The 12,747-nt window shown below is 42.8% G+C and overlaps 1 pseudogene; it reads right to left on the bottom strand.

The window, feature by feature from the left end:
* Positions 1-1,950: 1,950 nt before the first annotated feature.
* On the bottom strand, positions 1,951-2,705 carry LOC112911211 (WASH complex subunit 3 pseudogene; annotated as a pseudogene).
* Positions 2,706-12,747: the final 10,042 nt, after the last annotated feature.

Raw genomic sequence — 12,747 nt, 5'->3', positions numbered from 1 at the left:
AGCACTGTGTGTTATGCTATATGTTGGCAAATTGAACTCCAATAAAAAATATACAAAAAATAATCATAATAAAAAATATAAACATTAAAAAAAAGAATTACATCATCCCAGTGAATGTGAGCTAATTAGCAGGACTCTTGATTTCCCTTCCCCTGCAGGAGATATAAGGAACTGGCTCTTGGATCCTCAGGATCCCACTTTATTAAAAGCTTTGAAAAGCTAATCCACTCTTCTTTGAAGCAGTGAAATCTGTGATTGTTCAAATGTAAGGCAAATCCAAGAGTTTCTGTTTGTCAGACTTTGGAGTAAGGCCTCTTCATCTATGTCTTCTATAGCCCCTTAGGGCCAGCTTAATTTGTAACCCCACATAAAATGAACTATTCCGTTAATGAAGCATCCCTTTCTCTATTTTAATTGTAAAGTACTATTAATTGGCTCCTCCAAAATTTCACTTGGGTTCCAACTGAGGATCAAAACTGGAATCTCAGAAATCTAAATGGAACCAGTGTACATAATCCAGTATGGGAATGGCCAACAGAAAAAAACAGGCAATGGTTGTGGTGGAGGTAAACACCACATCATAGACAAAAAATGCTGTTGTCTTTGGCATATACAGTCCCCTTTAAGTATATGATATCTCTCTTCAGCAACTTGCTCATATGCTATGTTTTCATCAAGCACAAGGAAACCAAGAACAAGTCTTTCTAGTCTTTAATCTGGCAATATCACACATTTTGATAGTTCTACTCCATATTCCACTTGCCTTGGTGTATCCCAGCACACAGAACAAATGCTGCTCCAGTCCAAGGATGGGTGGACTGGATAAGGGGAAAAGGATATAAGCCCACTTCATGCCCCTATTCTTGAACTTGCCTTATCTACAGAGACTGAGAGGATTATTTGAGTGATTATCCTACATTCCCTTTACTTCTATCCCCCCAGGCTTGATTCCTGAGTATTTGGAAATATCATGCATTACTTCAGCAAATTTGCTTAGTACTCTAATGATGGCAGTCACCATGGATTGACACCAGGAAGGCCTCTGAACAGCACTTATGAATAAAATGGAAGAGAATGGGCTGTGCAAAGGCAGATTAGACACCTCAAACTCTTCATGATGGGTCAGGTTTTGAGGATAAGGTTTATTAGAAATCACTCACAAACATCTTCCCCCCTTTTCACTTCCGATTTTGACTGGGAACTACTTGGAGTTCCAGTATTTTAAGAATCATAACATTTTTAAGGTATTTTTTTCTAAGATACTTTTAATCCAACTGGTGTTCAAACTGGGGGTAAACAGTAGTAACAATCCAAGTAAATTATAAAAATCATGTAGAAACTATTCAATCAGTATTTACCCATATATTAAACACAGAGCAGAGTTGATATCAAGATATGTGTTGCCTCGGGAAAAGCTAGGATGGTGGCATAGTAGGAAGACCCTAGGTTTGCTTTGTCCCTTGAAACAGCTAGACAATTATCAAATCATTCTGAATATCCAAGAAATCAACCCAAGGACTGAGAGAACAAAGCGCACAGCTAGAGGGAGAGAAGACGCCACATCAAGGAAGATAGGAAGTGCAGAGATGTGGTTTGGAGGAGAAATGAATCCTGGATGCTGCAGAGGAGGGGGAGCCCTGGTCATGGAGAAAGGTGAGAGAGAGTGTGGAGTGCACAGGGATACACGCAAGAACACTTCCCAAAGCCATTGGCTGGGAAAATGAGAGGGGATGATTTTAATGAGTTTTACAAATAGCAGGTCTCAAAGACTGGAGTTTTAGAGGTCCCCAGGCTTGCCTGTGATAGAGACTTGAGGATGCTGCCCTACTCCTAGAGAGGAAGCAAGCAAATAACCCTGGGGCAGACTGCAAAATTCAAGGATCACTTAGGTGAAAGACTTGGGATTTTTTTTTTTGCCAGGTTATGAATGCTTTATTTATTTATTTTTAACATAGAAGAAGTTTGGTGGTGGATATATGGCCATTTGATGTTTTATGATTAAGAGTTCAAGTTCAGGTTCTCTTTCTTATAGAATATATACGTATACCTACACATGTATATGTAACTGTTATCAAAATTAAGCTTAGTCACTAAAAGAAGATTCACTGTCTGAACTTTCTTCTGTATTTTTTTCACCTTCACCATCAGGCACTGGAGCATCTGGCCTCTCAAGAAGATCTGGGTCTAGTCCTTCTGATATCATTTTGTTTCTTAATGCCATCACTGGAACACCCACTTGAACCATTTTGAGATATCTGGCATATCTTAGGTCCTTGGCTACAGTTAAGATATTTTCTGGTGTTACTTCACGTCTCTGTGGTCCAGAGTCTTGTAAACTGTTCTGCTGTGATTTCTCTGAAGTAGTTTCAGAATGTGATTCATTTGTGACACCAGTGACGCTTACAGGAGATACTTCAAATGTGACATCATCTAGGCCTGGAATGGATGACAACTTTGCATCTAAAATATTGAGAGTTGTTTCAATTTGCTGGATACGAAGAGAAAGGTCCGCTAGTTTCTCCTCACAAACTGTAGAAAAGCGGTTGAGGAACTGTACAGTGTGCACCACAAAGTGGTTTAGAAATGCCACCGTTCTTTTCTGTTGAATAGCTGGCACCTTGGTCAGGTCTATGCCTGACCCCATGAGAGGAAGCCCGTCCTCATCCATGTTGTCAGTGGGTGGGGGACCAGGGGCTCACCCACAAAACCCTCCCAAACTGGGCCCACCCAACCCGGCAACAATGTGCCAACACCTCCCCCTGGGCCCACATTTGGAATTCAGGAGCACATTTCTAACTATATTTTTTTAAGCTTATGTAAAAATCAAAGAAAAATTCCATAACCAAAGAGAAACCCACATTACCTGGTAAGGGACACTCTTGACCAAGGTCTCAGTGTGCACGATGGGTGGGGGGCCACTGGGGCCAGGTGACTGCAGGGGTTCCAGGGGGAGCCAGCCAGGTGCCTTAGGAGGCTGTGCCTGGAGAAGGAAGGGTTTGGAGGGACAGACCAGATGGAGCTCAGTAAGACGTGACGCATCACCAGGAAAACTGATTACTCTCCTTATGACACTAATAAAGTTGCTTTTTTCAGACTAGAATGTTGTGATGCCCTGATCATAACATGCTTCTTCCCTTTCCTCAGCTTCAAATGTAAATTCATCACTGGGCTCACTTATAATAATCGCACTGTTTCCTGCCTCGGGCTTCGCAACACCAGCCTCACAAAATAGTGTTTGCTTAGGCAGTAACTTAGACTTTACCTGATTTTTGATTACAACAGTGATGGCTATAGCTATAAGGTATAATTTTACTGTCTTATTTAAATTTTATGAATTTTAATGTTTTTTACACTAACCTTCCCCAATAAAGTCCACTATGAAAAAAAAATCCTATGAGACTGAGAGACATGCCGACTTGACACCTGAGAAGTTCACAGATGAAAAAACCATTGACAGGTTTGATCGGGACAGACCACTGAGAGGCCGTGGAGGCCCCAGAGGGGCCATGCGAAGCCGAGGCAGAGGTGGCCCTGGGAACAGAGCTTTTGACGGTTTTGACCAGAGAGGAAAACGAGATTTCGAGAGAGCAATCAGAACTGAAGACAACATGGGTGGATGTGGAGTTCAAACCTGGGGATCAGGTAAAGATACCAGTGACATGGAGCAGACTGCACCAATGGAAGAGATCACAGCGGTAGAAGAGTCCCCAGGCCCCCTGGAGGAGGAATCTCCAGACAATGGATAGTTAGCATCCAGTAGGAGTTGCAGGACCTGCGCACCCTTGAGCAGCTGCATGGCAGTCTGGTGGCTGACTGTGCTATGAAATTCTTGCTTCTGCACTGCCCTGTCAAACTGTAAAGTTATCACTAAAATTGCTAATAAAACAGGTACAATTTTTTGATAATTAAAAAAAAAAGTACTGAGTCACTACTCAAGAATTTTTGGAGCTCATCTTTGAGGCATGGTATTGCCTTGCTGATGAAGAAAGAACAAGCAGGAGCCATATCTCTCCCTTGCCACTCAGAATAGGTGGGGAGACAGCTGCCGAGGGCAGCTAGCACAGACGCTACGGTTTTAGCTTGTTGCTCCAAATCCCACACCCTTGCACTCAGGTGCAACTGGCCTTCTGGATCAAACTTTCATCAGGTCCACCGGGGTGAAACCTTATCCCAGAGTACCAGGATAGGTCCTTGCCATACCAGGACTCTGAAATTTGGAATTTTTTAAAAATATTTTATTTATTCATGAAAGACACACTGAGAGAGGCAGAGACATAGGCAGAGAGAGAAGCAGGCTCCATGCAGGAAGCCCGATGTGGGACTCAATCCTGGGACTCCAGCATCACACCCTGGGCCAAAGGGAGGCGCTCAACAGCTGAGCCACCTAGGTGTTCCCTGAAATTTGGAATTTTAAAATTCAGCAGGTCTGACTGAGTAGAGCCAAAGGTGCACTGCACTCCTTTAGGCAGGCAAGTGACACAGAGACAGACAGTGTGAAAACAGTGATCTGAAAAATGCCTGTGATACAAGAGGTGAAATTATTCACTCCCCTGAAAGTGCTTCCCTGAGAGCAAGAAGCACAAAACCCCTCCACAGGACAAAAGGAGTGGGCTAGCACAATTTCCCTCCCTCAACCCTCAGCATAAACCAATTTCAATAAATAGCACAGTCCCAACACTGACTGCCTAACTTGCTTACACCAAGTCCTACCCCCTGAACTCTTCTGATGCTCCTTTTCTCTACCAAATGTGCATCAGGACCAGTGCATCAGGCCCCTTTTCTAGGAGACCAGCACAAAAGCCTACAGACACAATATCTAGTAATGATAGTGTTCTGCAAAGCTTCATCTCTGGTGTAAATGGCATAAGGTCTCTTTTAACAAGCAGACCAGGGCAAACCTAGCTAAAAATCACCAAATTCTAGGCAAAGGACCAAACCCTCCACACTGAAGTGAAGGAAAACCTCTAGAGAAGACTGATATGAAGTATAGGGCAGCCAAAAACAGAGAAGCAAAGTGCATTCAGCACAAAACAGACACACCTCCTAAAGCACTAAGCCATGGACATTATATGACCTATTCTTAATAAAGCCATTACTCTCAGGAGCAGGAAAAAGGCTTTTCTAACTCAAATAAGAATACAGAAACCTAGATGAAATGATAAGATGAAATCTTATTTGGGAATTCATCCCAAAAGAAAGAATAAGAAAAGGTCATAGCCAGGGATCTAATAGGACAGATATAATATGGCTGATCCAGAATTTAAAGCAAATATCCAAAGGTTATTACCTGGGTTTGAGAAAAGCATGGAAGAACATCAGAGAGACCCTCACCACAGAGCCAAAAAAGACAAAAAATAATCAGGCCAAAATGAAAAATCAATAACTGACATTTGAAACCTACGGGATATAATAACCACAAGAATGAAAGAAACAGAGGAACAAATCAGTGGTATAGAAAATAGAATTATGGAAAATAATGAAGCTGAACAAAAGAGAGAAGGAAAAATTTGGACACAAAAGTAGACTTAGGAAACTCAGTGATGCCATCAAAATAATAACGTTCATATCATAGGAATCCCAGAAGAATAAGAGAAAGAAAATGGGTCAAAAGGCTTATTTGAGGAAATTATAAGTGAAAAGTTCCCTAATCTGGGGACATAAATATAAAATGATATCTGGAACACACAAGAAGTCCCATCAAAATCAACAAAAGCAAACTAAAACCAAGACATGTTGTAATTAAATTTGCAAAATAGAGTTATAAAGAAAAAATCCTAAAAGCAGCAAGACAAAAGAAATCTACAAAGGAAGACCCATAAGTCTAGCTATAGATCTCTCCATAGAAAGCTGGCAAACAAAAAGGGAGTGGTTGGATATCTTCAATGTGCTGAATCGGAGACATATGCAGCCAAGAATACTGCAATAGTCATAATAGAAGATGTAGAGTTGCCAAACACAAACTAAAAGAGTTCATGACCACTAAACCAGTACCACAAGAAATATTAAAGGAGACTTTTGGAGTGGGAAGGGAAGACCAAAAGTGACAAAGACTAGAAAGTATCTGAAAAAATCTCCAGAAATAAAACAAACAAAAAGTAATAAAATGGCAATAAGTGCATATCTGTCAATAATTCCTTTGAATATAAATGTACTAAATGATCTAATCAGAAGAATAGGATGTAAGAATGAATTAAAAAATAAGATCTAGAGGGGAGGGGCAAGATGGCGGAAGAGTAGGGTCTCCAAATCACCTGTCCCCGCCAAATTACCTAGATAACCTTCAAATCATCCTGAAAATCTACGAATTCGGCCTGAGATTTAAAGAGAGACCAGCTGGAATGCTACAGTGAGAAGAGTTCGCGCTTCTATCAAGGTAGGAAGACGGGGAAAAAGAAATAAAGAAACAAAAGGCCTCCGAGGGGGAGGGGCCCCGCGAGGAGCCAGGCTAAGGCCGGGGCGAGTGTCCCCAGGACAGGAGAGCCCCGTCCCGGAGGAGCAGGAGCTGCACCAACCTTCCCGGGCGGAAAGGCCTCCCGGGGAATTGGAGCAGGATCCCCAGAAAGGCGGGGATGCCCTCGGGCTCCCTGGGACAGTAACAGAGGAACTGCGCCCCGAGGAGATGCGCCGAGCTCCCTAAGGGCTGCAGCGCTCGGCGGGACCCGGAGCAGCTCGGAGGGGCTCGGACGGCGGCTCCGCAGAGGGGGCTGCGCGGCTCCGGGAGCAGCGCGGCGGCGGCTCGGGCGGAGGAAGAAGCTCCGCGGAGGGGGCTGCGGGGCTCTGGGAACAGCTCGGAGGGGCTCGGGCTGCGGCTCCGCGGAGGGGGCTGCGGGGCGGGAGCGCGAATCCAACAGCGCAGGCCCCGGAGCACAGGGCGCTGGGACACAGCCCAGGATCCGGCCTCCCCCCGGGACAGGCAGAGGCCGGGAGGGCCCAGGACAGCGAGGACGCTCCTGCCTGGAACTGAGCAGATGAGCGGCCCCGCCCGGGAGGCCCCAGGCACTGCAGACGGAGAGCCCCGGAGCTATTGCGGAGGCTGACTCCAGGGCTCCAGAGCTGCCGCCCCGCCACTGTGGCTTCCTCCCGGGGCCTCATGGGGTAAACACCCCCACTGGTCCCTGCACCAGGCAGGGGCTGAGCAGCTCCCCCAAGTGCTAACACCTGAGAATCAGCACGGTGGGCCCCTCCCCCAGAAGACCAGCGAGACACACCAGGTCCAGGGGAAGTCAAGGGACTTAAAGTATACAAAATCGGAAGATACTCCCCCGTGTTTTTTTGTTTTTGTTTTGTTTTGTGCTTTTTTTTCTTTCTTTCTTCTTGATTTCTGATTGCTTCCCCCACCCCACCCCCCTTTTTTTCTCCTTTCTTTCTTTTCCTTTCTCTTTTTCCCCTTTTCTTTTCTTCTTTCTCTTTTTTCTTTTTCTCTTTTCTTTCCTTCTCTCTCTTTTTCTCCTTTTCCCAATACAACTTGTTTTTGGCCACTCTGCACTGTGCAAAATGACTAGAAGGAAAACCTCACCTAAAAAAAAAAAAGAATCAGAAACAGCCCTCTCTCCCACAGAGTTACAAAATCTGGATTACAGTTCAATGTCAGAAACCCAATTCAGAAGCACTATTATACAGCTACTGGTGGCTCGAGAAAAAAGCAGAAAGGACTCAAGAGACTTCATGACTGCAGAATTTAGATCCAATCAGGCACAAATTAAAAATCAATTAAATGAGATGCAATCCAAGCTAGAAGTCCTAACGACGAGGCTTAACGAGGTGGAAGAACGAGTGAGTGACATCGAAGACAAATTGATGGCAAAGAGGGAAACTGAGGAAAAAAGAGACAGGCAATTAAAAGATCATGAGGATAGATTAAGGGAAATAAATGACAGCCTGAGGAAGAAAAACCTACGTTTAATTGGGGTTCCCAAGGGCGCCGAAAGGGACAGAGGGCCAGAATATGTATTTGAACAAATCCTAGCTGAAAACTTTCCGAATCTGGGAAGGGAAACAGGCATTCAGATCCAGGAAATAGAGAGATCCCCCCCTAAAATCAACAAAAACCGTTCAACACCTCGACATTTAATAGTGAAGCTTGCAAATTCCAAAGATAAGGAGAATCCTTAAAGCAGCAAGAGAAAAAAAGTCCCGGACTTTTATGGGGAGGAATATTAGGGTAACAGCAGACCTCTCCACAGAGACCTGGCAGGCCAGAAAGGGCTGGCAGGATATATTCAGGGTCCTAATTGAGAAGAACAGCAACCAAGAATACTTTATCCAACAAGACTCTCATTCAAAATGGAAGGAGAGAAAAAGAGCTTCCAAGACAGGCAGGAACTGAAAGAATATGTAACCTCCAAACCAGCTCTGCAAGAAATTGTAAGGGGGACTCTTAAAATTCCCCTTTAAGAAGAAGTTCAGTGGAACAATCCACAAAAACAAGGACTGAATAGATATGATGACACTAAACTCATATCTATCAATAATAACTCTGAACGTGACCGGGCTTAATGACCCCATCAAAAGGCACAGGGTTTCAGACTGGATAAAAAAGCAGGACCCATCTAGTTGCTGTCTACAAGAGACTCATTTTAGACAGAAGGACACCTACAACCTGAAAATAAAAGGTTGGAGAACCATTTACCATTCAAATGGTCCTCAAAAGAAAGCAGGGGTAGCCATCCTTATATCAGATAAACTAAAATTTACCCCGAAGACTGTAGAGATAGATGAAGAGGGACACTATCTCATACTCAGAGGATCTATCCAACAAGAGGACTTAACAATCCTCAATATATATGCCCCGAATGTGGGAGCTGCCAAATATTTAAACCAATTAATAACCAAACTGAAGAAATACTTTGAGAATAATACACTTATACTTGGTGACTTCAATCTACCTCTTTCTATACTAGATAGGTCTTCTAAGCACAACATATCCAAAGAAACGAGAGCTTTAAATGATACACTGGACCAGATGGATTTCACAGATATCTACAGAACTTTACATCCAAACTCAACTGAATACACATTCTTCTCAAGTGCACATGGAACTTTCTCCAGAATAGACCACATACTGGGTCAAAATCGGGTCTGAACCGATACCAAAAGATCGGGATAGTCTCCTGTATATTCTCAGACCATAATGCCTGGAAATTAGAACTCAATCACAACAAGAAGTTTGGAAGGACCACAAACACGTGGAGGTTAAGGACCATCCTGCTAAAAGATGAAAAGGTCAACCAGGAAATTAAGGAAGAATTAAAAAGATTCATGGAAACTAATGAGAATGAAGATACAACTGTTCAAAATCTTTGGGATGCAGCAAAAGCAGTCCTGAGGGGGAAATACATCGCAATACAAGCATCCACTCAAAAACTGGAAAGAACTCAAATTCAAAAGCTCACCTTACACATAAAGGAACTAGAGAAAAAGCAACAAATAGACCCCACCCCCAGCAGAAGAAGACAGTTAATTAAAATTCGAGCAGAACTCAATGATATCGAGACCAAAAGAACTGTGGAACAGATCAACAGAACCAGGAGTTGGTTCTTTGAAAGAATTAATAAGATAGATAAACCATTAGCCAACCTTATTAAAAAGAAGAGAGAGAAGACTCAAATTAATAAAATCATGAATGAGAAAGGAGAGATCACTACCAACACCAAGGAAATACAAACGATTTTAAAAACATATTATGAACAGCTCTACGCCAATAAATTAGGCAATCTAGAAGAAATGGACCCATTCCTAGAAAGCCACAAACTACCAAAACTGGAGCAGGAAGAAATAGAAAACCTGAACAGGCCAATAACCAGGGAGGAAATTGAAGCAGTCATCAAAAACCTCCCAAGACACAAGAGTCCAGGGCCAGATGGCTTCCCAGGAGAATTCTATCAGACGTTTAAAGAAGAAATCATACCTATTCTACTAAAGCTGTTTGGAAATATAGAAAGAGATGGAGTACTTCCAAATTCATTCTATGAGGCCAGCATCACCTTAATTCCGAAACCAGACAAAGATCCCACCAAAAAGGAGAATTACAGACCAATGGAGAATTACCATCCTGATGAACATGGATGCAAAAATTCTCAACAAGATACTAGCCAACAGGATCCAACAACACATTAAGAAAATTATTCACCATGACCAAGTAGGATTTATCCCTGGGACACAAGGCTGGTTCAACACTCGTAAAACCATCAATGTGATTCATCATATCAGCAAGAGAAAAACCAAGAACCATATGATCCCCTCATTAGATGCAGAGAAAGCATTTGACAAAATACAGCATCCATTCCTAATCAAAACCCTTCAGAGTGTTGGGATAGAGGGAACTTTCCTCGACATCTTAAAGGCCATTTACGAAAAGCCCACAGCAAATATCATTCTCAATGGGGAAGCACTGGGAGCCTTTCCCCTAAGATCAGGAACAAGACAGGGATGTCCACTCTCACCACTGCTGTTCAACATAGTTCTGGAAGTCCTCGCCTCAGCAATCAGACAACAAAAAGACATTAAAGGCATTCAAATTGGCAAAGAAGAAGTCAAACTCTCCCTCTTCGCCGATGACATGATACTCTACATAGAAAACCCAAAAGCCTCCACCCCAAGATTGCTAGAACTCATATAGCAATTTGGTAGCGTGGCAGGATACAAAATCAATGCCCAGAAATCAATGGCATTTCTATACACTAACAATGAGACTGAAGAAAGAGAAATGAAGGAGTCAATCCCATTTACAATTGCACCCAAAAACATAAGATACCTAGGAATTAACCTAACCAAAGAGGTAAAAGATCTATACCCTAAAAACTATTGAACACTTCTGAAAGAAATTGAGGAAGACACAAAGAGATGGAAAAATATTCCATGCTCATGGATTGGCAGAATTAATATTGTAAAAATGTCAATGTTACCTAGGGCAATTTACACGTTTAATGCAATCCCTATCAAAATACCACGGACTTTCTTCAGAGAGTTAGAACAAATTATCTTAAGATATGTGTGGAATCAGAAAAGACCCTGAATAGCCAGGGGAATTTTAAAAAGAAAACCATAGCTGGGGGCATCACAATGCCAGATTTCAGGTTGTACTACAAAGCTGTGGTCATCAAGACAGTGTGGTACTGGCACAAAAACAGACGCATAGATCAGTGGAACAGAATAGAGAACCCAGGGATCCCTGGGTGGCGCAGCGGTTTGGCGCCTGCCTTTGGCCCAGGGCGCGATCCTGGAGACCCAGGATCGAATCCCACGTCGAGCTCCCGCTGCATGGAGCCTGCTTCCTTCTGCCTGTGTCTCTGCCTCTCTCTCGTTCTCTCTCTGTGTGACTATCATAAATAAATAAAAATTAAACAAAAAAAGAATAGAGAACCCAGAAGTGAACCCTGAAATGTATGGTCATCTAATATTCAATAAAGGAGGAAAGACTATCCATTGGAAGAAAGACAGTCTCTTCAATAAATGGTGCTGGGAAAATTGGACATCCACATGCAGAAGAATGAAACTGGACCACTCTCTTTCACCATACACAAAGATAAACTCAAAATGGATGAGAGCTGTAAATGTGAGACAAAAGTCCATCAATATCCTAGAAGAGAACACAGGCAACACCCTTTTTGAACTCGGCCACAGTAACTTCTTGCAAGATACATCCACAAAGACAAAAGAAACAAAAGCAAAAATTAACTATTGGGACTTAATCAAGATAAGAAGCTTTTGCACAGCAAAGGATACAGTCAACAAAACTACAAGACAACCTACAGAATGGGAGAAGATATCTGCATATGACATATCAGATAAAGGGCTAGTTTCCAAAATCTATAAAGAACTTATTAAACTCAACACCAACGAAACAAACAATCCAATCATGAAATGGGCAAAAGACATGAAGAGAAATCTCACAGAGGAAGACATGGACATGGCCAACATGCACATGAGAAAATGCTCTGCATCACTTGCCATCAGGGAAATACAAATCAAAACCACAATGAGATACCACCTCACACCAGTGAGAATGGGGAAAATTAACAAGGCTGGAAACCCAAAATGTTGGAGAAGATGCGGAGAAAAGGGAATCCTCTTACACTGTTGGTGGGAATGTGAACTGGTGCAGCCACTCTGGAAAACTGCATGGAGGTTCCTCAAAGAGTTAAAAATAGACCTGCCCTACGACCCAGCAATTGCACTGTTGGGGATTTACCCCAAAGATTCAGATGCAATGAAACGTCGGGACACCTGCACCCCAATGTTTCTAGCAGCAATGGCCATAATAGCCAAGCTGTGGAAAGAGCCTCAGTGTCCATCGAAAGATGAATGGATAAAGAAGATGTGTGTATGTATGTATACAATTATACAATTGTGTACATTGTGTGTATTGTGTGTATTGTATGTATACAATGGAATATTACTCAGCAATTAGAAACTACAAATACCCACCATTTGCTTCAACGTGGATGGAACTGGAGGGTATTATGCTGAGTGAAATAAGTCAATCGGAGAAGGACAAACAGTGTATGTTCTCATTCATTTGGGGAATATAAATAATAGTGAAAGGGAATATAAAGGAAGGGAAAAGAAATGTTGGGAAATATCAGGAAGGGAGACAGAACATAAAGACTCCTAACTCTGGGAAACGAACTAGGGGTGGTGGAAGGGGAGTAGGGCGGGTGTTGGAGGGGAATGGGTGACGGGCACTGAGGCGGACACTTGACGGGATGAGCACTTGACTGGGTGTTTTTCTGTATGTTGGTAAATTGA

The sequence above is a fragment of the Vulpes vulpes genome, chromosome X, assembly GCF_048418805.1.
Source record: "Vulpes vulpes isolate BD-2025 chromosome X, VulVul3, whole genome shotgun sequence".
Taxonomy (NCBI): domain Eukaryota; kingdom Metazoa; phylum Chordata; class Mammalia; order Carnivora; family Canidae; genus Vulpes; species Vulpes vulpes.
The sequence above is the reverse complement of the archived record's forward strand: the minus strand, read 5'-3'. Positions and strand labels throughout refer to the sequence as shown.